The sequence below is a fragment of the Carcharhinus amblyrhynchos genome, chromosome 17 (genome assembly GCF_965287045.1).
Source record: "Carcharhinus amblyrhynchos chromosome 17, sCarAmb.v2.hapA, whole genome shotgun sequence".
NCBI lineage: Eukaryota > Metazoa > Chordata > Chondrichthyes > Carcharhiniformes > Carcharhinidae > Carcharhinus > Carcharhinus amblyrhynchos.
This window is the reverse complement of record NC_137340.1, coordinates 27,803,808-27,829,688: the sequence shown is the minus strand read 5'-3', so window position 1 is coordinate 27,829,688 and position 25,881 is coordinate 27,803,808. Positions and strand designations below refer to the sequence as shown.

Genomic DNA, 25,881 nt, shown 5'->3' with positions numbered 1-25,881 from the left:
TACTCGACTGGTGTACACCTTGGGAGACCAATCATGATGCACACTGTTCTGCCCTCATGTGACATGAATGTATTTTTTGACGGGTTGGCGGGGGAGTGGGAGTGGAATTCAGGCATGGAGGTCTGATAAATGTTAATGTATTTAAATGATGTTCCCTCAGGAACCGTGTCAGGTCACTAACAGGCTTGAAGGGCTGAATGGCTAAATCCTGCTCCTAACTCATCTGTCTGCATGTTTTCTCTCATACAGATTACAAGTAGCCTCTACGAGCAGATCTAAAACGGTCTTTCCAACAGGATAAGGTTTGTATGACTTTCTGGTGATACCTTTTGACTTCTATAATGCTTATGGATAAGTTTCACAATAATGGGTTGCAGCTTTATTTAAGAATTATCTCTTCCACAAAGACATCTGTGCTGTAGTTCCATTGGCAAAGGGAACTGCTATAAGCCCAAATCAAGGCAGGGCCCTTAAATCATATCTACATATACTGAATTACAGAGCTTCCAAGGTTTGAGATCCTATCATATTTTAACACAAACCTCCAAGAGCAGCGGCCGCTGACAAACATGGAAAGATTCACCATTCACCTACACCTAAAACACAGTGAGTTAGCATGGTATTATTTGTCCACAGTGATCTGGATTGAAGTACACCTTGGACTAAATGAATCAAATTGTCCTCCATCCAGACAAGTGCTATGCAAAATTAGTTTTGGACAGGAGTTTTCCACAGAGGGTGGTGGGTGCCTGGAACTCACTACCGGGGGAGGTAGTGGAACCAAGTACAAAAGTGAGCTTTAAGGGGCATCTGGACAAATACATGAATAGGATGGGAATGGAGGGATATGGTGCCCGAAAGGGTTGGGGGTTTTAGTTCATGCTCGGTGGAGGCTTGGAGGGCTGAAGGGCCTGTTCCCGTACTGTAATTTTCTTTGTTCTTTGACAGTTTCAGCTAAAAATTCCCAGGACGTGGTCCATAGCACAAAACTGACCTGAAGCTCAAATCAAGCAAGCCCCTAAAACATCTAGTGTGGTGAATGGAAAATGCCATCCTGCTCCAAAGAGCACTGCTCCTCAGAAGCTCAGCCACAATGTGAGTATAGAAAACACAGTTAGAGAGGCCTGGCCTAGTAGTGTTTAATTCTGGCACTGGCTACATTCCCAGTACTAGCAAACCTCATCTGGATGACTATAAAAATTAAACTTTTTTTTGGAACACAGCTTAAACTATCCAGTAATCTCAGCTGGAGGAGGCCACAGTGGGAGAAGAGAAAAAAAAATTAACTGCTGCTATAATGTTATGAAAATGAAGTACTTGAAAACGTTTGCTTTTGATTTAGAGCGTAAAGCACATCGCTCACTCTGATTTGAAAGAAAAGCTGGAGACTACATGGAAAATTACTGTGCAAATTTATTTGTTTGCATTCATTGTGTTAGTATATCTATTTGTTTCTGGTTATGAATGTGTCGCTCTTGCCCATCGAGCAGCATCAATATCCAGCTTCTGACATAAGCCAGAGATTAATTGTAAAATACTGTCAAGTTATATTTGAGGTCTCATTTAGCGCTGTAGTCAGCCCACATGTTGGGTTTCATGACCTCACAACTTTCCACTGTTATCAAGAACAGCGTTACATTTCAGGACTCAGTCATCAGTTCCGTCTGCTTCCATTTACTGTCTGCTTTCCATAATAATATTTAAAATCATGGTTACCTTCAATACTCCAAAAACTCTTTCTAGTATTTCTTGAAGCTTTATTTTAAAAGTAAAAATAATTCTAAGAGTTTTCAATTAAGAGAAATCCCACATTTGAAGCCAACACTTAACATAGTCCAGATAAGTTCAGGGGGTTTTGATCTACTTGGATTTAGATTTAAAATAAGTGATGGAAAATCTCAGCAGGTCTGACAGTATCTGTAAGGAGAGAAAAGAATAGACGTTTTGCGACTCAAAATATCACTTTGACAAAGGGTCATCTGGGCTCTTTTCTCTCCTTACAGATGCTGCCAGACCTGCTGAGATTTTCCAGCATTTTTCCTTTTGGTTTCAGATTCCAGCATCCATAGTAATTCCTTTTATTAAAATAAGTATTGGTTAAGTGAGGTGGAGTGGTCCCTTTAACTGTTTAAAACTGTTTATATATCAGTGTCATAAGGTGGCTTACATTAACACTGCAACCAAGTTACTGTTAAAATCCCCTCGTCACCACACTCTGGCGACTTCAGATACACTGAGGAGAATTTAGCATGGTCAATGCACCTAACCTGCACATCTTTCAGACTATGGGAGAAAACAGCACCTGGAGGAAACCCATGCAGATACGGGGAGAACGTACAGACTCAGTACAGACAGTCACCCAAGCCAGGAATTGAACCTGGATCCCTGGTGCTGTGAGGCAGCAGTGCTAGCCATTGTGCTACCGTGCTGTTCCAGAGAGTGGGAGAGATTAAATGACAAATATGTCATGAAACAGAGGGGACTGGTAATGTTAGTATTAAAGACATTGATCCAGAATTGATGTTAATGTAATAACAGTCAGTGCAGTCTGAAAGCAAAAACATGAGAGATTCAGACTGTCACTTGTGAGAAGGAAAGTTAAAAATGGAGGAAAGAATTCAGGGACTGGGATGGTTGAACTCAGAACGGAGTCCAGAAAGCAGTGAAGTGTCTCATCAGAAGATGATGTACTGTTTCTCCACAGCCTGCACTGGGTTTCACTGAATATAGCAGCAGACCAAGGACAGAAATGTGAGCACAAGAGAAAGATGGCAAATTGAAATGGCAAGTGACCGGGGTCATGCTCACAGACAGAACAAAGGTTCCACGAAGCAGGTACCCAAGTCAGTGTTTGATCTCCCCATTGTGTTGAAGGCTGCACTGTGAGCAGCAAATCCAGTAGACCAAATTGAAAGCAGTAGAAGTAAATCATTGCTTCACCTAGGAAGACAGAGAGTCTACCCTCTTCCTTTCGGAATTCATGGGCAATATCACCAAATGCCTCACCAGCAGTATCCTGGTGGTTATCATTGACCAGAAATTTAACTGCCATAAAAGAAAAACTGTACCTAAAATAGCGGGTCAGAGACTGGATATTCTATGACATGCAGCTCACTTCCAAATTCTCAAAATCTGACTTGTATCTTGAAGGTGCTGGGATGAAGTACAATGGTTATTCATTCACTTGCCTGTCAGTCTAGTAATACTGAAAAAGCTCGACACTGTCCAGGACGAAGCAGTTCCATCCTGCAACCCAAACATTCACTCAGGCCACCGTTGACACAATGTGGCAGCAGTTATGTAGACGCACTGCAGCAACTGACCCAGGCTTCTTCCACAGTACCTCACAAACCCATGACCCGTACCATCTAGATGGGCAAGGGCAACAGGAGCATAGGAATACCACCAAGTGAAAATTCCCCTACAAGCTGACCAGTCTGACTTGGAAATCTGTCATCATTCCTTCATAGTTAATGGATCAAAGTCCTGAAACAAACTTCCCAACAGAGGACATACCAACACAACACAGTCTGCAACAGTTCAAGATGGCAACTCACTACCACTTTCTCAAGGATTATTAGGGCTGGACAATAAATGCTGACTTGGCCAGCAATAGCCACATCCCACACATTAATATAATAAAACAATTAAAATGTAATATGGGTCATTATAGAAAAAGATGCAATGTTATTTGATTCTACATCAGGGTCTGGAAATATCTCAAACGGGTCTACTTGCCCAAAGAGGCATTCTGATGAGTGTAAGTTTTCTTTTCCGCAGATTTCAATTAAAACAGATACTCACATGTGTTGGGCCAGAGGCAGCGTAAGCATAATTTGTCCTCATCACCAGATATAATGGCGCACTTTCAGAGACTTCATTAATGAACAACATGGGATTTATTTACAAGGATCAACAAGAGCAGCAGCGTGGCTGCAGCTGGTTCTGGAATGCTTCTGCCTAAGAACTCGTCCCCCTGGAGTGATTCCCCACTCTGAGTGCTGATTGGTCACCCAGGTTATGTGGACCTTAGCCATGTTTTTGATTTGATTTATTATTGTCACATGTATTGGAACACAGTGCAAAGTATTGTTCCTTGCGCGTTATACAGACAAAGCATACCATTCATAAAGAAGGAAAGGAGTGAGTGCAGAATGTAGTGTTACAGCCATAACTAATATGTAGTGAAAGATCAATGAAAGATCAACTTAATACGAAATAAATCCATCAAAAGTCTGATGGCAGCAGGGATGTAGCTGTTCTTGAGTTGGTTGGTATGTGTCCTCAGACCTTAGAATCTTTTTCCTGATGGAAGAAGGTGGAAGAAAGTATGTCCATGGTACATGAGGTCCTTGATTATGCTAGCTGCTTTTCCAAGATAGCAGGAAGTGTAGACAGAGTTAATGGATTGGAGGCTGGTGCGTGACAGACTGGGCTTCGCTCATGACTCTTTGTAGATTTTTACTGTCTTGAACAAAGCAGGAGCCATACCAACCTGTGATATAACCAGAAATAATGCTTCCTATGGTGCATCTGTAAAAGTTGATAAGAGTCATAACAGACATGCCAAATTTCTTTAGGCTCCTGAGAAAGTAGAGGCGTTGGTGGGCTTCCTTAACTATAGTGTTGGCATGAAGAGACCAGGACAGGTTGATCGTGACCTGGACACCTAAAAACTTGTAGCTCTTGACCCTTTCTACTTTGTCCCCATTGATGTACACAGGAGTACGTTCTCCACTATACTTCCTGAAGTCGATAACTATCTCCTTCATTTTGTTGCCATTGAGGGAGAGATTATTGTCATTGCACCAGTTCACCAGATTCTCTATCTCTTCCCTGTACTCCGTCTCACCATTGTTTGAGATCCGATCCACTCCGGTGGTGTCATCGGCAAACTTGAAAATCGAGTTGGAGAGGAATTTGGTCACACAGTCAGAGGTGTATAAGGGATATAGGTATATAAGTGACTGAGAGCATAGCCTTGTGAGGCACCAGTGTTGAGGATGATCATGATGATCATGTTGCCTATCTTTACTGATTGCAGTCTGTGGGTTTGGATGTAGTCACACAGAGAGGAGCAAGCCCCAAGCCACAGAGTTTGTAGATGAGTTTTATAGGAATAATGGTGTTGAAGGCTGAGCTGTACTCAATAAATTGAAGTTTGACATAGGTATCTTTGTTATCTAGGTGTTCCACGGTTGAATGCAGGTCCAGGGAAACGGCGTCAGCTATGGATCTGCAGTGGTGATAAGTGAAGTGTAGTGGAAGCAGGCAATCTGGGAAGCTGGAATCGATTTGTGCCATGACTAACCTTTAAAAGCACTTCATAATGATGGATGTCAGAGCCACCAGATGATAGTCATTAAGGCACTACCTAGCTTTTCTTTGGTACCATTGGCCTTAAAGGAACAATCACCACGCTTTCCGCAGCTGGGTTCTACCGAGTTGGGAAATTAAAACAAAGACTATGATCTTCCACACCCAACTGAGGTGAGCAAGTTTGGTGCATACTCGAAAACATCACCAGGAGGCTCTTGATATGTTTCAGTGGCCTGAATGCATCCCCTCCCCCACTAATGGAGAGTCATATTTCCCACCACTGAACATCAGGAACATCTCATTATAGAGGCCACACGCTAAAATCCCTTCAGAAGCTTCTTCATGGCTGCCTTGTGGTGCCTGGGCAGAGGGTACTCTGCAGGGGGGAAGAGAGGGAAGGGAACACCATGAAACAACAAATAGTGCAGCAAAGAAGAGAGGGAAACAATGAGTAGTGCAGGGGGAAAGAGAGGGAAGAGAATGCCAGGAAACAAGGAATACTGCAGGAGAGAAGAGAGGGAAACAAGGAATAGTACAGGGGGAAAGAGAGGGAAGAGAATGCCAGGAAACAAGGAATAGTGCAGGAGAGAAGAGAGGGAAGAGAATGCCAGGAAACAAGGAATACTGCAGGAGAGAAGAGAGGGCACAGAATGCTGGAAAACAAGAAACAGTGCAGGAGAGGAGGGAGGAGAGGGAAGGGAATGCCAGAAGATGGGGAACAATGAAGGTGAAGTTTGCACTCAGATACATGTATGGGGAGGGTAGGGGGAGGCGGGGGGAAACTGAGGTTCTGGTGTCTGATTACTCTGGTGGACTCCACAGAGGTGGGGGGAGGGTGGGCACATATTGACATCACTTGTTGAATTCTTCACAGCCTCAGGCTGCAGCGGGGGATGAGTTGCCAGAGTGGCAGATGGAGGAGCTGCACATCATAGGGATGAGGAGGGCCTCAAAAGTCGAGGATGATGGCTATAATGTCCAGACAAGGCATGAGCACTTGGAGCATGTTTACAGCCACTAGATTCATGGAGATGACGACAACATGCAGTGAGGACCCTCCATATAGCCTCAGATTGCATCTATGGACTCAGGTCTGACTGATGGCAGTGCACACCCTCTGTGACATGAGATGCAGCTGATTCCCATTGTCCCGGAATTCCAGCAAGATGGTGACTACTTGCAGTGAGGACATTCCATAGATCCTCACAGAACTTCTGTGAATGTATAACCCCTGTTTGGTTGATGGTAGCTCACTAACTTTCAAACATCAGGGTCATATAGAGGTGTGGCAGAGAAAATTTAACTTCTCCTGATCTTATGGCATCCTTTGAGAATTGAACCTTGCAGGATCACAGTGGCATTGGAGACAGAAGCTGATGAGATTGGGAGGTAGCCACACCTTAAAAGTGCAGAACGCACAAAGAGAGAATGACCGAACTCTGTGATCCTAACACAGGACATTCTGTAGCAACGATAAACCGCATTGAGATGCAGGCATGACTGATGTGTCCAGTAACTGTGAGGTCAATGTGCTGGAAAGGTTGCATACAGCACAGGGAGGTGGCCCTGGACTGAAATATTTGCCTTTACTTTGTGCAGGAATGAAACTTTCACTTCAGTGTAACAGGAGCACTGCTTGTGATAATAAGGGGCCTTAGACAGGGTGAGATTGGTGGGAGTTTATTTACGCTAGCTAATATTACGTACGTGTGATTAACGCCCATATCCACACTGTGCAACTGCACCCTCGTGACCTTTCAATCTCTACCATGATGTCTTGGTGCTTACTCAACATCCATATCAGAGGTGGAGGCTACCTGCTGTCTGCTAACTCTTGTTGTTTGTGATAACCTTGGCGGGTGTCCTCTGGAGAGCTGACACCTAGGGAGTACTACTTTTGGGCTCCTGCTATGTGGCAGTGCCACCCTCCTCGACCTCTGGAGCTGGAGGTGAGGTGGTCACAGGAAAATGGGACTAGAATGGGTTGGGCACTCCCGGAGTCACTTGGGTGGATGGCCCTGGGGTGCGTACCTGCTGATCCTCCTCCCATAGGTGCCTGAGGAACCCTGTCTGCCTCCTGGCGAGGGAAGAATAGCTGGAGTGAGCTCAAGGTGTCCCGCCCGAGCTCTGGCATTAACATTGTGCGTTGACATCCACCAAGCACCTCAGCCATGGTGCAGCTCCTGCAACAGATGTCCTGGATCAAGGTCTCCACTGTGGCTGCCAACCTACTAGCATTGGTCATTGTTCATGGCCCATCGGCACTATCGCCTCGGTCTGAAGGCGGATGGACTTCATCGTTGAGTTTTGCAATCTGCGCAGTGAAGCAGTCTCCCTTCCTGATGTCCCCAAGCTTGTCTTTGTAACCCCAGCAACTGATGTAGGATTGAGACCACAGTCTCCTCATCTGACTGGGACTCAGCAAATTCCTGAACTCCAGCTTTCCTCCAACTGTCAGCAATCTTGGATGTCTCTGCCTCCCTCAGCCTGCTGTGGATCAGACGGTGCCATGTGTTCACCAGATTGTGACCACCCCCCACCCCACAAAGGCTACTCTAGAACTAGGGCCCACAAAGTATGCTCTGCACTGGTGGAGAGTGTGGGTGAACGCTGTGCTGTTCTCAGGGCTGCAGTCCAGCTGCTGGACCCCCTCGGCTGCTTTTCTGATGCATCTGTTAAAGGTATGAGATCATTAGTACACGGCAGGGGCTTGTGAAACAGGAGACGTCATTCACAGTACGGTTATCTGATGGAACTTACAATGCAAGATCGTCACTGAGTGCCACCAGCTTTACCATCAGCACACGAGCTGTCCACATCCTCGCCAGCCAGCTGAATCCCTCTGTCCTCAAAATCTATGAGGAGCTTGACTTTTGGACCTCCCTTTGCCAGCCTGGAGCCTGTCTCTTTCATTGTGTACCAGCTTATTTTGCATGAAGACAGATGGAGAGAGCGCAAGAATCATGTGTGCCATTCCAGATGGTAAGCTTCCCTGGCAAGTGTGGGTGGTGAGTGGGACCATGGACAGGATGAAGATGTGACCCACAGCAAAGATGAAGGTGTCTGTGGGAGAGTGAGTGGTGATATCCTTTGAGCTGGCAGAGAGTAAGATCCCTGTGAATGTGTGATGGGTCTGTGATTGTGTGAGTTGACAGTGATGTGAAAGGTGATCTACCCTGATAATATGCACAAGCCCTTCTATTTGTACACTCTTATAAAAGGAGTCTAGTCATGAGAAACTTCTGTCAAAATACATTTTGAAGATATGGTACAAGGCTTGTGGAAGAGATTATTCATCCTCTTTCTGCACTGGATGGCTGTCCTCATTCAGAGAGTGTTGGCACAGACGACCACGGCCTCTGTCTCCTACACCGGGTTGCTGTCCTTGCTTGGTGATCTTCAGCCAGAACAGGTTTAGGAGACATCATGCCGGGCCTCCACTGTGTCTGGTCAGTGCTCGAGGGAGGTGTCACTATATTTAGGGGCTGTATGTTTCTTGCCTTTGACAGCCATCATTCACAGCAGCTTCTTAGACTTTGGGAAGTGCTAGCTGTGTGTAGGGAGGGCCTTTAAATACAATGGCCAAAATAATGAATCTTTGAGGTTCTGGTGGGATTGGTGAATCAGAGGCCAGCCCACCAGCAATATAAGGTGAAATCCGTGCCTGTTCATTTCTGTACGCACAAGATGATGGAAAAACACACAACTGGTGTTCCCACCCAGCATTGGATACTGCTGATTTTTGGGTGACTCCAGCCAAAGACTACAACTGCCTTAATGTTCACTGATATGTACTTGGAAATTCTAAACCCTACAGTCTAATAAACTTTTATTGAAACTAAAGCTATTATAGTAATCATAATATGCACAAGCCCTTCTATGTGTACACTCTTATAAAAGGAGTCTAGTCTTGAGAAACTTCTGTCAAAATACATTTTGAAGATATGGTACAAGGCTTGTGGAAACAAAATTTCTTCACAAAATAATGTTGAACCAGATAAGATCTGCCCCTGGAACTAAAACAGCAAAAGAATAGCCAAGGAACCGCCTTGTAATCGTAACGATAATCTTGAGCATTGTACGTGCACCAATTTTCTCCTTCTTCATCTGTCCATTTTCAAATGACTATTTTCTGCTTTTATAATCTGAGCTGTAGTGGACAATCCTTTCTCCCCCTTTCCAAATTTTCTCCTTAGGTGGCGCCAAACAAAATTGAAGTAATAGTCACTCTGATTGCTTATCATCCTCCTCACAACATCAAAAAATAAAACCAAGTATTCAGTTCAAGAGGTTCTTCCCATTCCCAGGCTGTACTCATCAATAGCCTCAAACATGCGTATATCCTACTTAGCAGCAGAAAGCCACAAGCTTTCCTGCCTATACACTATCGCATACCAATCTCTGCTCACCATTGTATATCTTGCAGTCCTGAAACATTGGCTACTAGTCCCTATAAACCTCAAACGTAAAATCTTCATGCTTGCATTCAAATCTTTTGTGACTTTACTCTACCTCCATATCTCTTGATTCCTCAAACACTAAAATCCCCCTCCCTCTTACATTCTCCATTCTTCTGACACAAATCTCTTTTGCATCCAAACTTCTCTTTACCATGTCACTACCATCTGTGCTTTCCCCATTGTCTAGAAGTTCTTTCCTAAACTTCCCCTTTGTCCATCTTCCTCTTCTGCCCTAACTCCCAACTCACTAAGCAAGCTTTTTTACACCACTTTTAGGCAGCACAATGGCACAGTGGTTAGCACTGCTGCCTCACAGTCCCAGGGACTCAGGTTCGATTCCCGGCTTGAATTACTGTCTGTGGGGAGTTTACACATTCTCCTTGTGTCTGCATGGTTTTCCCCTGGGTGCTCTTGTTTCCTCCTACAGCCCAAAAGTGAGCAGGTTAGATGGATTGGCCATGCTAAATTGCCCCTTAATGTTAGGGGGGCTAGCTAGGGTAAATGCATGGGGTTATGGGGATAGGACCTGGGTAGGATTGTGGTTGGTGCAGACTCCATGGGCTGCATGGCCTCCTTCTGCACTGTAGGATTCTATGAATCTATGATTCCATGATCTATCCACCTGTCTCCATTGTTGGAGATCCCACATTTTGTGGCCAGATTTAAGCAACATCCAAACTGGCACCCAAAGGTGCACACATGAAAATGCACCTGTAACAGCCCATGATTTTGCTTGTTAACTCCAAACCATCTTTGCAGCTGACCTCTCCAGTGTTATTACTTTGGATTTGCTCTTCCCAGCTGCTTCTTCTTCTGTAAATGTTCCAGTTAGTTCTATTCCCTCACTACTTCCTTGTTTGTGGAGCCACAGGGAAGGACGGAGGCGCAAAATTCAGCAAAGAGAAAAGGTGAGGAGAGAGTGAAACTGTCAGACAAAATTTCAGAGTTATATAGTGAAAGGGTGGAAAAAGAGAGCGACAGGGCACAAGACAGCAAGAGTGTCAAAGGAACAAAAAGTAACAACACAAAGAATTTATGCTTTCTCATTACAAGCACCAAATTATCTTTAAAAATATCTCCCAGGAATCTTATCCACGGGTTATAATCTAATATTTTGAATTACTTACTTTTGTTCCTTCATCTCTGGCACAGTGGTTTGCACTGCTGCCTCACACCGCCAAGGACCTGGGTTTGATTTGCAGCTTGAGTGATAGAGGGGAGTCTGCACATTCTCCTCGTGTCTGTGTGGGTTTCCTCCAGGTGCTGCGGTTTCCTCCCACAGTCCGAAAGACATGCAAGTTGGGTGCATTAGCCATGCTGAATTTTCCCTCAGGCGTACCCAAACAGGCACCTGAGTGTGGCGAGGAGGGGATTTTCACAGTAACTTGCACTGTTAATGTAAGCTTGCTTGTGACTAATAAATAAGATGGTGATTCATGTGATCCAAGACAGTTAGCACCGACAGCCCTCCAACAACTCACCCAAACAGCCATGTTGCTTGACCAAGCCTAAATTTTCCCATTGGAGTTATTTTAATATTAGCATGAAGTGGTTTTAATTGAATGCATTAACACCAATTGGAAACCTGGGTTTGAGCATCAGCAGGATGTTCAACCCTATTCCAACTGGAGCTACTGGTCATCAGGAGTGGAACAAATCCTAATAGGAGATGCTGAAGCCGGCTGTAGCAGCCCTCCCATCGCTTATGTTGAGATCAGTTCAAACTTCACTTATTAGTGTCACAAGTAGGCTTACATTGACACTGCAATGAAGTTATTGTGAAAAATCCCCTAGTCGCCACACTCCGGCACCTGATCGGGTACACAGAGAATTTAGCACGGCCAATGCATCTAACCAGCACATCTTTTGGACTGTGGGGAGGAAACTGGAGCACCCGGAGGAAACCCACACAGACACGGAGAGACCGTGCAGACTTCACACAGACCAGGAATCGAACCCAAGTCCCTGGCACTGTAAGGCAGCAGTGCTAACCATTGTGCCACCATATTAGCTAATGTGATGTAGTTGAATTTCTCTCACCCAATACCATGATACATATTGGCAGCTCCAAAGATAATATTTTATCCCACTCTTTTTCTTTTGCCTTGTACCATCCTCCAACCAAGAAGTAGGAAACCTACTCCCAGACTGCTTTGAAGAATACATGAACAGCACAGTATGATTGAGCAGCAATCTTCCCGCTTAGTGCATAATCATCTTGCCTGTGACAGCACTGCTACTTGCTGCATGCAATGACTGACAGCACAAACTCCTCTTAGAAAATCACAGGTCAAACTCACTTATCACTCGCTAGCAATGCAATGTGTTACCCTGTGATATGTTGCTCAACATGCAGGAGAACAGATTACACAGGAGATGGAACTAATTCTGGAACCGCCCCCCCAAAGCATTGCCCTCTGCTCCTGTGAGGATCTGAAGGTATCAGGGAACTTGAATCAATTCAGAAAACAGGAAATAAAGGGGAAAAATGATAACCAATGAATCCACTATTGTTTCTGCTCTGAGCTTCTATTAATATTACCACTCTTAAAATAAAAGGACATCCTGCATTCAAGATATGAGTCTCGGACTGCAGAGTCCAAATTTGATGATCAGCCATGGTTAAAATGAATGACAGGGCAGGTTCAAAGGGCCAAATGGCCTACTCCTGCTTCTATGTTTCTCTATGTTGAATTGTGACACACTAATTCTCACTTCTTAGCTCCATTATTGACCTCACATCTGGTTGCCAACTATGATTGAGTGTACTCCTGGAGATTTAATCACATGACTTGCCCCCATGCTCCAACCATTCATTGTCCAGCACATCCATCCTTCTGACACACTGCCTTGCTGCGCCAATTGAAAAGCAAAAAGACTCAGTGCCAAATTGGATGATGCTTGACTGTCAACTAAAGAATCTTTTCCCTCCATTATCAATATTTCCTGTCTGGTAAAGAGAAATGTTCAAAGAATCTTTTTCAAAATCTGTCTTTGTGAGATGATTTTTCTCCAGGGCTGCACACAGCCATGTCCTGAAGCTTGAGCTTCAATTCCTGGAGACTCCAGGGCAATCCTGGAGGATAGGCAATCCTGACCCCATGGAGACGGGGTTATCAGAACATTCAGGGCACAGCCATCACTGTATCAGTGCAACAGAGACCATTGCTTCACTGCAGAGAATCACAGTATCATCCTGCCACTCAAAAGATGATACAGAAGGTCTGAAAAGACCTAAGAAAAGATAGTTTTGCAAATTTTACATTTTTTCAAACTGCCTGTAAGTTCAACTAGCTTTTTAATTCTTCTTGGGACCTCTCCAAAGTCCAAAAGGGACCTATGCCCACTCTCAATGGGTGCAGGTCTCACTGGGTCAAGCAGCGGTCAGCTAGGTGGAATTCCCAGGGAAGTCTAGGACTGGTCCGCACACATGCTCCCAAAGCTTTCCTTTGACAGAAGGCCAAGCAGAAGAACTGCTCCCATCTTGGAAACAGTATGGAGGAGGTTGTGACAAAAACATGGCAGATGTGGGTTCCACCTCAAATTGGGACTCCCTCCTGTGTTGCCATATCATCCCCTGCACTGAAAAATCCTCCCCTATTTGTTTTTATTCATTTATAGGACATAGGTGTCACTGGCTGGTCAGCATGTATTGCCCATTCCCATTTGCCCTTGTATAACTGAGTGGCTTGCTAGGCTATTTCAGAGGGCAGTTGAGAGTCAACCACATTGCTGATCCCTCAAAATTTTCTTTGCTGCCATTATCAATGCAATCCCTATCTACTCTCAGGATGTTCAACAAGCAACCTGCTCCTAAGTCTAAAGGTTGTTTTAATTCCAGCCACTTCAAAGCATCTAAGATGCGTTTGGCAAAAAAAACTCTCAATTTTTCCAACTATCCCTTTGAGCATCTACACTGCTCCTATCCCAATGGCACATACACTGATATTTCACCGCATGAGAAACCCTAGTTTCATACCAATACACATCACACTATAAAACGTGCACATATTTTGGTGAATATACATCAAAGCTTTCAAAATATTCTACATTTTTACACCAAAACTTTAGCGCCATAATACATAGAAACCAATTAAAAGGATATACGCCCTGGAGCATCGATAAGGTGACATTTGCAAGTTATTGTAGTAAGATGCATAAAGATGCGACATAATTGGGATTGTTGTTAATGCAGACTTGATGGGCCGAATGGCCTCCTTCTGCAGTGTAGGGATTTTACGATTTAGCACCTAATATTGATTCTAGAAAAAAGCCTTGCACACTCTGCAAATGAAAGAGCAGTTTATAAATGGAACAAGCTCTCATGGCTGCTTTACTTCAGTAATTCTGAGGTTTCAAGTAAGGAGTTCATGTGCATGGCAGCGTACACCTGCCCAACATGTTACAAACAACATGCCTGAAGCAATTTGAATCGGACAGACTCCATTCCAGGAAAGCTCACGAAACTCCATTTTAGTCCTGCCATGTTGGCAGCTGGTTGGATTTTTACAGCCACTACACCCATACATCAGCACATTTCACAGGACGGTTTTAATAATTAGTTAAGTTATTTTTGAAAATGAAATTAACAGTAATGAGATGCTAAACCCAATGGCATTATAGTGATGATGCCAAAGCACTCTCTGACAGGCATAAATCGTAGAATCCCTACACCGCACACTGAGGCCTTTCGGTCCATCAAATCTGCACTGACTCGCTGACAGAGTATCTCACCCAGGCCCTCTCCCCATAACCCCACACATTTACCGCAGCTGATCCATTTAACCTGCACATCTTGGAACACTAAGGGGCAATTTAGCACTGCCAGTCAACCAAACCAGCACATCTTTGGACTGTGGGATGAAACCGGAGGAAACGCACGCAGACACGGGGAGAATGCGCAAACTCGACACAGTCACCAAAGGCCAGAATTGAATGTAGGTCCCTGGCACTCTGAGACAGCAATGCTAACCAAAGACAAGTTTGCTATAAAATATCAAAACTCAAGTTACAACTATAATCCACAGCAGATCCTCACAATAAACATGGCTGTTACTTCTGCTCCAACTCATTGCACAGTGAACGGAAACTATACTTCACACCAACTTCACTACTTGTAGATACAGGTAGATAGGAGACCTGTAAATGCATTCTCCAATCGATACATAATTTAAAAATATTCCTTAGTTGATTAAAAACACTGATTACATCTCAAATCGATAAACCGTCTTTGTGAACATTACACATTTGTTATAAATATGAGGTTTGATAATTATGTTTTGGGACTGCATCTTTAGCAGTAAGATGACCTATTGTGTAGTCTGCCTGATAATAAGCTTCTGCAGCATGGCTATTGACGGTTAAAGGAAAGCCTGGGTTGTTAAGATGTTCATATTTAGAGACAATTACAGCAGTATCTGTGTTTCTAGTGACTGCTACTCTCCAAAGTCCCAAAAAGGTGTTGGCAACATCAGATTGTAATTGGTCATACTTTAAAATGTCAATATACTTAGAATTCAAACGTCAATTCTATTCTAAAGAATAGATAAACGCATTTCTACCTGAATACAAGGCCCGTATGATTCACATTGCCAGTGGAAGTAGACTTTGAGAGGGGAAAGGTCCTTAGAAAGTCAGGTTGCAAGTTTTCACAAAACATCACAATCTTACAGATGAGTTAGTCTGCCAAGATCCAAAGAGAGTCAGCAGCTAGAGGCAAAACATCTATACAGAGCACCATGCAGGAATTCAAGTGAGAGCTTGTGCTCTGGTTGGAAATAATCCATTCTTCAGGATTTAAAACAAGGCTGAAAGATTCATTAGGCTTGAACTAGAGGAAGAAACTCCAAGGAAAACCTTCACTGTGAAAGACAGTTCTGGAGAATATAAGTTGCCAGACTGGGAAAAGAAAAGAATGGAAGTAAATCCTTGGGAGCTAACAATCACTTTGATCTGGTTCCAGGAGAATTGGACGTTTACCTAGGAGATAGTGTGAAGTATAATTATGAAGTTGGAGTTTTTGTTGTGTTAAAAGTAAAAATGGAAAGTTCATTTTGGTAGCTGAAAGTACAACTGTCTACAGAAAAAATGTTTAGTCAATGTTGCTCTTAGTTTTCTTATACAGTAAAATTCTTAAAATGTGAAATCTTGTTATGTCATTCAATCAGCTGTTAATTGGGATTTTGATTCAATTTTAAAAGCTGTTCTCTACCAGATCATAGCACCTTAAAAACAATGAGCTCCAAGTTGGCTTCTATGTAAAGGCAAGCCGAAAAACAAATGCAGAATTGAAAACAAACCTTTACAGTTCTACACTAATTCAATCCATTGATTCAAATGGTCATTACGAGTGATTCACAATTTGCTCTCCAAGTTTCTGATGTGAACTGAATGCCTGGATTAAATTACTGCCTTTCAATCACTTTCATTCCTGGAATCTCTATGTTTTAAGAAGAGGTGTTTAACACTTGCACATGTTACATAGAAGGCCAACTGAGCTTTGATCTGGGAAAGGGGGAGAAAAATAACCTATAAAATGTAAAAACCAAAACTCAAGAAACAGACTCCAAATTTGTGACTCGGAGAAGCTTTTTTTTAGATATTAATCACAGAATCATCAAAAGTATTTAAGGTATGGCAGCATGACAGGTGATGACAGTGTTATCAGTCACCATTATTACACATCAAGAAAGATTTAGGGTGAAATTTTACCGGCATGTCTGCCTGAGGTTCATACAATCCCATCAAAAGAAAATGCCATTCTCCCAAGCCTCACCCACCACCAGAATCTGGGCGGGCATGCTGGTAAAATCCGGCCTTAGTTTCCTCAGCGTAGGAGAAGAGATGTGATTGAGCCTATCCAATCTATGTACAATCGTGTTACCCAGTCTTATCAGTGCTGTTCAGCTAATGTTTTAAATTTGCTATTAATATTCAGAAATAAATTCTAAGTTAAACGTAGGGACTGCCACAAACTCACCCTTTGTCACTGATGGGTAAGTAATGCCAAAGTGTGATGTGACCAATACATGTTTCTATCCTGCATATTTCTTTTCCACAAAGTCAACATTTTGCAAAGACTCAATATGTGCAGTTTTCAAATCACTTTTGAAGCAATTGCTACTGTAATGTTCATGAAAACTCACCAATGGAAACTATTATGATGAATAAGTATTTGCAGATGAACAATGTAAATCCACGCCAAAACACATTATTACTTCACATGTGTAATGTTAATGGCAGCAAAATGTGCAGAGCCCCTCCCCCTGACATCCAGCCCAAAGAAAGGTTTGCCATGAAAAGTTACTGCCACTTGCATAGAACAGCAAATACAAAAAAAACTATTGGGAGTAGTAGTCTTGGTCAATGCCTCTGTTCTTATACAGCAGCTCCATGTTTACCAAGTTTCTCTGAAAGCAAGAAGCATCACTGTAAAGTCATAGAGGTTCACAGCATGGAAACAGGCCCTTCGGCCCAACTTGTCCATGCCGTTCTGTTTTAAACCCCCAAGCTAATCTCAATTACTCGCATTTGGCCCATTTTCTTCTGTACACATCTTACCCATGTAACTATCTAAATGCTTTTTAAAAGACAAAATTGGACCAGCCTCTACTACTACCTCTGTTCCAGACACTCACCACACTCTGGACACTTTTGTATCTCTTCCTTTTCATCTTAAACCTATGCCCTCTAGTGTTAGACTCCCCTACTTTTGGGAAAAGAAATTAACTATCTAGCTGATCTGTGTCCCTCATCATTTTATAGACATCTTTAAGATCAGCCTTCAGCCTCCTACGCTCCAGAGAAAAGAATCCCAGTCTATCCTGCCTTTCTTTATAACTCAAACCATCAAGTCCCGGAAGCATCCTAGTAAATCTTTTCTGTACTCTTTCTAATTTAATAATATCCTTTCTATAATAGGGTGACCAGAACTGCACACAGTATTCCAAGTGTGGCCTTACCAATGTCTTGTATAACTTCAACAAGACGTCCCAACTCCTGTATTCAACGTTCTGACTGATGAAACAAGGCATGCCAAATGCCTTCTTCACCACTCTGTCCACCTGTGACTTCACTTTCAAGGAGCCAAGAACATGTACCCTTAGATCTCTTTGTTCTGTAACTCTCCCCAATGCTCCACCGTTAACTGAGTAAATCCTGCCCTGGTACAATCTACCAAAATGCATTACCTCGCATTTGTCCAAATTAAATTCCATCTGCCATTCGTCAGCCCACTGGCCTAATTGATCAAGATCTGTTGCAATTGGAGATAACTTTCTTCACTGCCCACTATGCCACCAATCTTGGTGTCATCTGCAAACTTACTAACCATGCCTCCTATATTCTCAGCCAAATCATTAATATAAATAACAAATAACGGTGGATCCAGCACTGATTCCTGAGGCACACCTCTGGTCACTGGCCTCCAGTTTGAAAAACAACCATCTGACTTCTGTCAAGAAGCTACTTTTGTATCCACTTAGATACCTCACCCTGGATCCCATGAGATTTAACCTTTTGCAAGAACCTACCATGCGATACCTTGTCAAAGGCCTTGCTGAAGTCCATGTAGACAACATCAAATGCACTGCCCTCATTTACCTTCTTGGTTACCTCTTCAAGAAACTCAAGCAAATTTATGAAAAATGATTTTCCATTCACAAAGCCATGCTGACTGTCCCTAATCAGTCCTTGTGTCTCTAAATGCCTGTAGATCCTGTCTCTTAAAATACCTTCCAACAATTTACCCACCACAGATTTCAGGTTCACTGGCCTATAATTCCCAGCCTTTTCCCTGCAGCCCTTTTTAAACAAAAGCACAACATTTGCCACTGTCCAATCACCTTAACTCGTGACAATCGATGATTCAAATATTTCTGCTAGAGGACCTGCAATTTCCTCCCTAGCCTCCCACAATGTCCTGGGATACACTTCATCAGGTCCCAGGGATTTATTTACCTTGATGTGCTTTAAGACTTCCAGCACCTCCTTCTCTGTAATACGTATACTGCTCAAGACATCATCATTTATTTCCCCAAGTTCCCTAACATCCATGCTTTTCTCAATAGTAAATATTGTTGAGAACTATTCATTTAGGATCTCACCCATCTCTTGTGGATTCGCACATAGATGACCTTGTTGATCCTTAACAGGCCTTACTCTCTCCCTAGTTACTCTTTTGGCCTTTGTATTTGTAGAAGCTCTTTGGATTCTTCTTTGCCTTATCTGCTAAAACAATCCTGTGTCCCCTTTTTGCCCTCCTGATTTCTCTCTTGACTCTACTCCTACACCCCCTATACTCTTCAAGAAAAGGCTCATCTTGTTTTCCCTCTTACTCCTTTCTGATGTAGATCCACAGATAGGGGCTAAACTTCACCATTCAGGAGCAGGCATTCCAACCAATACTTCTTCCATCCCAGGGGAATTGCAACCACCTATTGTGCCCTAATGCTTCCCAACTGGAATCAAAGACCTCAGCAGGGACTAGGAATTGCAGTTGCCACCTTTCTGGCTTAAGCCATCAGGATGAGGAAATGCTATTGCTTATATTGCAAAGCCTTTGTCCAGAACCAAATCAACACTTAAATATTGCATGGAACACATGTGCTGTGATTAAAAATATTATTACCTACGCATTCTAAATATCGCAATTTTTGCTTTTTTTTTATAAAGACTGGGACAAAAACCTTTGGTCTAGTAATGACAAGGAGATGCCGACATTGGACTGGGGTGGGCACAGTAAGAAGTCTCACAACATCAGATTATTGTCCAACAGGTTTATTTGGAATCATGAGCTTTCGGAGCACTGCTCCTTCATCAGGTTACCATATATCTTCTCTGACTAAACTGCTGCCAGTTTATTTACATAACTATTTTATTGATGACCTCACATGGTCATCGGCAAACTAAATAAGGTGCGAAAAACTTGACTAACTTCCTATCAGCAACCAAAAGCATACACAACATTCCCAATGCCAATAGCTGCTATTTTATTCCTGAATTCAATCCAGACTATATCAATAAAATAGTGTCCTTTACCTTTCTAGTATTGCTAAACAAGGAAAGATGATGTTTTTGTTGTTTTAAAATTACTAATTTGTAAATATTTTCATCTTTCAAGACAACTTTCAACAGATTTCCACAATTCTCCAGCAAGTGGGGGAGCTACACTTCATATTATTGAATTTCCTTGAATCATAGAGTTTGTACCAATCACAATCCCACCCAGATTCTATTCCCGAAACCCCACAAATTTACCCTGTTAATTTCCCTGACACTAAAGGTAAATTTTACATAGCCAATCAACCTAATCCGCATATCTTTGGAGTGTGGGAGGAAACCTGAGCACCCAGAGGAAACCCATGCAGACACAGGGAGAATGTGCAAACTCCACACAGTGGAGTTTGACCCAAGAATGGAATTGAACCTGGGTCCCTGGTGCTGTGAGGCAACAATGCTAACCACTGAGCTACCGTGTAGTCCCTATGTTATGTATGATATGTATATGTTATGCAAATATGCATACATGACATGTGAATATTGTCAACTGATCAGTTATGAGATAAAAACTATTCTGACAATGCTCAGGTTGGTTTCATTTTGTTTGTCACCCAAGTCCACCCTATTGTTCTTATCACATGTAAACTGAAGTGGCACCATCATACTATTAGCTACAAGTAGACTCAGCTACTGGTTCCAATACACAATAGGTGTACTTCACTTTTGAGTTAATATTACTTCTTGTTCCAGGCTGAATTGTGCAAAAAGATATCTGCACTGTTGGAGGTGCCTTCTTTAGGTGAGATGCTAAACCAAGGTGCCCTCTGCTTTTGCAGGTAGGCAGAAAAGATTTCTTGCCATTATTCAAGGGCAAATAGGTTGGGTTTCCTTGGTTTTCAGGGCGGCATGGTGACACAGCGGTTAGCACTGCTGCCCCGCGGCTCCAGGGACCCGGGTTCAATTACTGGCTTGGGTCACTGTCTGTGTGGAGTTTGCACGTTCTCCCCATGTCTGCGTGGTTTTCCTCCGGATGCTCCAGTTTCCTCCCACAGTCCAAAGATGTGTGAGTTAGGTGAATTGGCTATGCTAAATTGCCCCTTAATGTCAAGGAGGATTAGCTAGGGTAAATACATCGATTGGGGTTATGGGAATAGGGCCTGGGTGGGATTGTGGTTGGTGCAAACTTGATGGGCTGAATGGCCTCCTTCTGCATTGTAGGATTCTATGATTTTATGATTCTGGTGCCTAATCAATATCTATCCCTTAAACACTATCACACAGGAACAGATTATACAGAAATTTTTCACACTGATGCTCAGAGCACTTCCCGATGTGCAAATTGGCCACATTGTATTGGCAGCTAAACTTCAAAACTGTTTCACCGTCTGTGAAGCAGTTTGACACAACCAAAGGTCACGAAAGGAATGCAAGCCCTTTCTTTAAAATAATGCTTGAAGCACCTTGGAAGGTTGTAGCTTATCAAAAAGGTGCAACATAAATGAATTTGACTGCATGAAAATTTGAGGTCCAGCTTTCAGCTGAAGTGAAGAAATTGGAAATTGAGAAAGGACAGCCACTTGAAATGGCAGGGTGAGCAACCGGCACTGGCAGCACTAGAAAGTGAAACGTCAGGAAAGAACAAGTCAGGCTGGAGGATCGGATGGGGAGATAACATCAGAAACTGGACATATGGAGGGATGACAGCAATGCACAGAACTGCAGGGAACAGTGAGAAGACAGTGGGGCGGCATGATGGCACAGTGATTAGCACTGCTGCCCCACAGCTCCAGGGACCTAGGTTCAATTCCCAGCCTGAGTCAGTGTGCGTGTGTGGAGTTTGCACGTTCTCCCCACGTCTGCATGGGTTTCTTCCGGGTGCTCCAGTTTCTTCCCACAGTCCAAAAATGTGCAGGTTAGGTGCATTGGCCATACTAAATTGCCCCTTAGTGTCCCAGGATGTGTAGGTTAGAGGAATTAGCAGGGTAAATTTGTGGGGTTATTGGGATAAGGCCTAGTGGGATTGTGGTCAATCAGACTTAATGGACCAAATGGCCTCCTTCAGTACTGTAGGAGTTCTATGATTCTATGAGAAGCCTACAGCCAATTGTGGATGGATATAAATGAAGGTTCTCACTGTTAGAAATTAACTGAAGCTTAATGCTATATGACAAAGTAATGTATCAGCTTACTCAGTCGATAGCTCTGTTGCCCCAGACTCAGGTTGTGGGTTCAAGCCCCACTCAAATATTTCAGCCTATAATCTATTTGGTGCTTCAATAAGTGCAGAAGGAAGGCTGCAATGCTGGTGGTGCTATGGGATGTTTAATCACATTTTTTCCAACCAGAAATAGGAAGTTCATCCCGCCTCCTGGCCAACATTCCTCCCTCAGCCAACACTGCCAAGGTTCTTTGCCCACAAAACAACCATAATCCATTACTTCAAAAGCAATCCATTGGCTACAAAGCACTTGAGACATCAAAGACACAAATTGTACTTTCCAAATACAAAGTCAGGTCTCTCTAAATGGGAATATGGTTAAATGTAAAGGATTCGTCATCTTTGTATATTGAATTTTAAGACCTCATTGTTTAATTATACACCCCCTCCCCCGTAAACTTGCAAAAAATTAAGACTTTTTAAACAGTATTTTCAGTGTGGATAGATATCCAATTATATTTGCCAACTCAAAGAATTTAAAGCATTCAAACATTTTTAATCTTTTTCAATTTTCTGCAAAACCTAATAGGAAACAAGTGCTAAACCAATAATGCTTCCCTCGGAAAACGTCAGAGATTGAAAAAAAGTGAGAATCCAGTGGAGAAAATAGAACTTCAATAAAAGCCCTGTAAGCGTTGAGTGACAGCAGAAGTACAACTCGTATTAGAAACAATATAATGTATTACAAAGTCCCCGCTCCACATACATAACACTGTTGCCAGCTGCCTTCACAAAAGGCATCCAAATGTACATACTGTACACAGCTCTTTATGAGACACCAATCCCAAACCTCAAAATACCTTACACATTCCATCCTCCCAACTAGATGCAGTTGCGTATTGTGGCACCAGCTTGATGCAGGAGGAATATACTACAGTATCTGATCTTGGCAGCAAATCATGCTTTCATTTTGTCAACACAGTTAAAAAGAGCATAATTTGTACTTTGTCTCTTGACATCAGGTAACCCAGTCAACTTTTTTTTAGAACATCAGCAAATACGGCAAAGTCTGCATTTTATATACTTGTAAAAACTAACCATGCGAAGCATAGATGCATAAAAACTGCCTAAGTGGTTACAATTGCTTTAACTGCCATCGTATTCTTTCTATAGAGCAAAGGAATGTTGATCTACATACAACTGGACAGGGCATGAACTGAATGACACAAGAATATAACTGGTAGGCGCTATTCTTGTTATTTGGGAAGAGAAATGATCGCTTTAAATCTCACCATGACTGCAAACCTTGTTCCCCTCCCCACCCCAAAACAAAACTTTAAAAGAGTTTCCCTTTAGCACAATCGTGGCCGTGCAAAAACGTGACAGTGAGACACAGCCGCCGGGGGGGGGGGGGGGGGAGTCCCGGGATAACTGGCGTTTCCCGCACCACTTGGCGCACAGCCCTTTGGCAACCTTACAGAGCGGGGGATCGAGCGCTCGCCATGTGCAGCCCGCTGGCAAAACCGCACCAAAGGGACTGGAAAGGAATCCCGAGCAGCCACTCCAAGAAAAGCCGAGCTTCCCACTAAAAATACAATCGGTGCCTCCCTTACGAGCAGAGAAAGAGACTTTCCCCCTCCCTCAAACTCCACGGCAAGGTTGCTCAGAAATACAAATCCAAGTCAAACTATTGAACAATAGGTTAGTGGCATTATTAAATATAGCTGAGCCTTTGCTCGTTCTCAGACATATTTATTTAAATATTACTTTTGACACGGGCTGGATATGAAACTATTGTATAGTCACATGAAAATAATACCCACAGGATCACCCATCCTTCAGGATGAAGAGGATGCGACGTGCTGGACCTGTTTATCTATAATAATTATATTTTACTCCAACGCTATTTCTTCAGATCAGCTCCTTTGAGCGTGTAATTTTCCTTTCTCTCTCTCTCTCTCTTTTGCCCTCTCACAATTCCCCGTGGTGATGCGAGGTTAAAGACATGTTCAGCCCAGCAGGAAGGTTTCAGCTGCTATCCAGGCTCTGTCTCAGTCAGCGCTGTCACAAACTCAGTATCAAGGAGCTTGGACGCTACACATTGTAACAATATCCGCACGCAGCCTCTCCTATCGCAAAGCAGGGCAGGGAGGAGGGGGGTGGAAGCTGGAATTGCCAACCTGCCTCCAGCCCACTGCCCGCAGCCGCCTGCTCCACCCCGATAGCAAATACCTGAGCAAGACTCTCTTTCCTTGTGTTCTCCCCCACCACCAGCACACACACACAATCCGTGGGCTGCGATCTCTCCTTTCACTCTCTCCCCTTTCCCGATGTGGAGCCGTCCACTCTACTACTAATCAGCTGAAATTGCAAAGGGAAGTAGTCTTGTCACTTCCTGGACAGTCTGTTGTTGGGAACTCGGTGTGTTTTTTTACATATAGGAGGAAAAGGTTGTTGTTGGCCGCCCAACCATGTGCAAAGTACGAACCTTGTCTGTTTTGAAAAATTGAAATGTCAGTGTTTTATTTTTTTAAAAAAAGATTCGTTTTCCGATTGGAACTCCCCTTCTTCCCCCCCCCCCCCCCCCCCTTGGAGTTTTGAGTCACACTGTGTTGGTTGCTGTCGCGATTATCGTGCTAGATGGCGCAGCGAGCCAACTGAGAGCGATCTCCCTCTACGACAATAAAGAGAATTGGCTTTTAAAGGGAGCATTTAGCTGCCTGAGGGACTGGGCAGCCAAATGAAACAACTACATGTTCACATTGCAATGGTCACATCTTTGCTTTATGTGACAGCTATGAAGCCCAGCCCCACCATGGATTCTTCTGCTCAGAAAACAACATACATTGGAAACAATAGAATAAAGCGCCACGTTTAATAGTCTGTATATAGAAAAAAGGGCTGTGCAGAATGCAGAGCTGATGGCGGGGTGTAACTCGCCACAATATGTGCTACTGAAGCCATACAGACCGGGAAATTAGTCCCACCTCTGATTCCTATCGTCAACAGCACCCTAGGAGTGCCACAGCAGCCATGATTAGAATGCTAAAATGCCCCCCTTTTCATTGATGCTCTTCACATTGTTACTATTCTGTTTCCATTATTTTCAGACTTACAGGACGTGAGTAGCCAAAGGCATTCGAAATGTTGAGAGAACTTTTAAAGGCAGGTAAGCTAGGAGCTCGTGCTGTGGGCCAGGAGGACTCTGCCACTTACAGAGAGCTGGTGAAACAGGGCCTGATTTGTAATGAGAAGCCAACATATGCACTGAGACAGGGAGATAGAGAACCAAGAGAGGACAGTGGCTGAAATGGACCATAGAAAGGAGCGGAAATGGTGAATATTGACTGCAAAGAATGTCAGAAGGACAAAGAAAGACCATAATCGTAAACCTAGAGAATGTTAAATGATAATTGTTAGAAATGGAGCTCTTCTGTAGATCCTTCAGAACAGCAGTCATGATCAGACTTTATTCTATCAGTATAACTTACCTTTGCATCGTGTCAATGAAATTTGCCCCTTCGTGTCTAAAGATGTGTAGGTTATGTGGATTAGCCATGGTAAATGTGCAGGTTATTGGAATAGGGTGGGTGTTTATTAAGAGAGGAAGTACAGACTCGATGGGCTCACTAGCCTCCTTCTGCACTGTAGGGAATCTATGGAAATAATGAAAATGTTGCACTTGCCCACATCAGTGGATTGCCTTTCTCAGGTGTAATTCCAGATGCACCAGAAGCTTTGTATTTTGCCCAACTGACTAATGGCCATGTATAAACCTAAACAATATCTGTTGGCTATTGACTGAGGGTAGAATTACAGCTGCACTTCATTCCCTCTCCCACTCACATTTATGCACTAAGACTTTGTAAGAGGGCCATTTGATAGCAGTAAGGAATAGGGATCCCAATAACTTTACCTTCCATCACCCCCAGTACTGGGGTCATT

The 25,881-nt window shown here is 43.3% G+C and overlaps 1 protein-coding gene across 2 annotated transcripts in view; it reads right to left on the bottom strand.

Moving 5' to 3' along the window:
- fam53b (family with sequence similarity 53 member B) overlaps positions 1-24,247 on the bottom strand; it is a 115,636-nt gene extending 91,389 nt beyond the window's left edge. The window contains exon 1 of one of the 2 annotated variants that reach the window (XM_080205669.1): positions 24,169-24,247. The gene's annotated coding sequence lies outside the window, so the exon portion shown is untranslated. Of the gene's footprint in view, positions 1-23,759; positions 24,022-24,168 lie in introns of those variants that run through there. The other variant, XM_080205668.1, reaches the window with a different exon arrangement.
- Between the last annotated feature and the right edge of the window lie 1,634 nt (positions 24,248-25,881).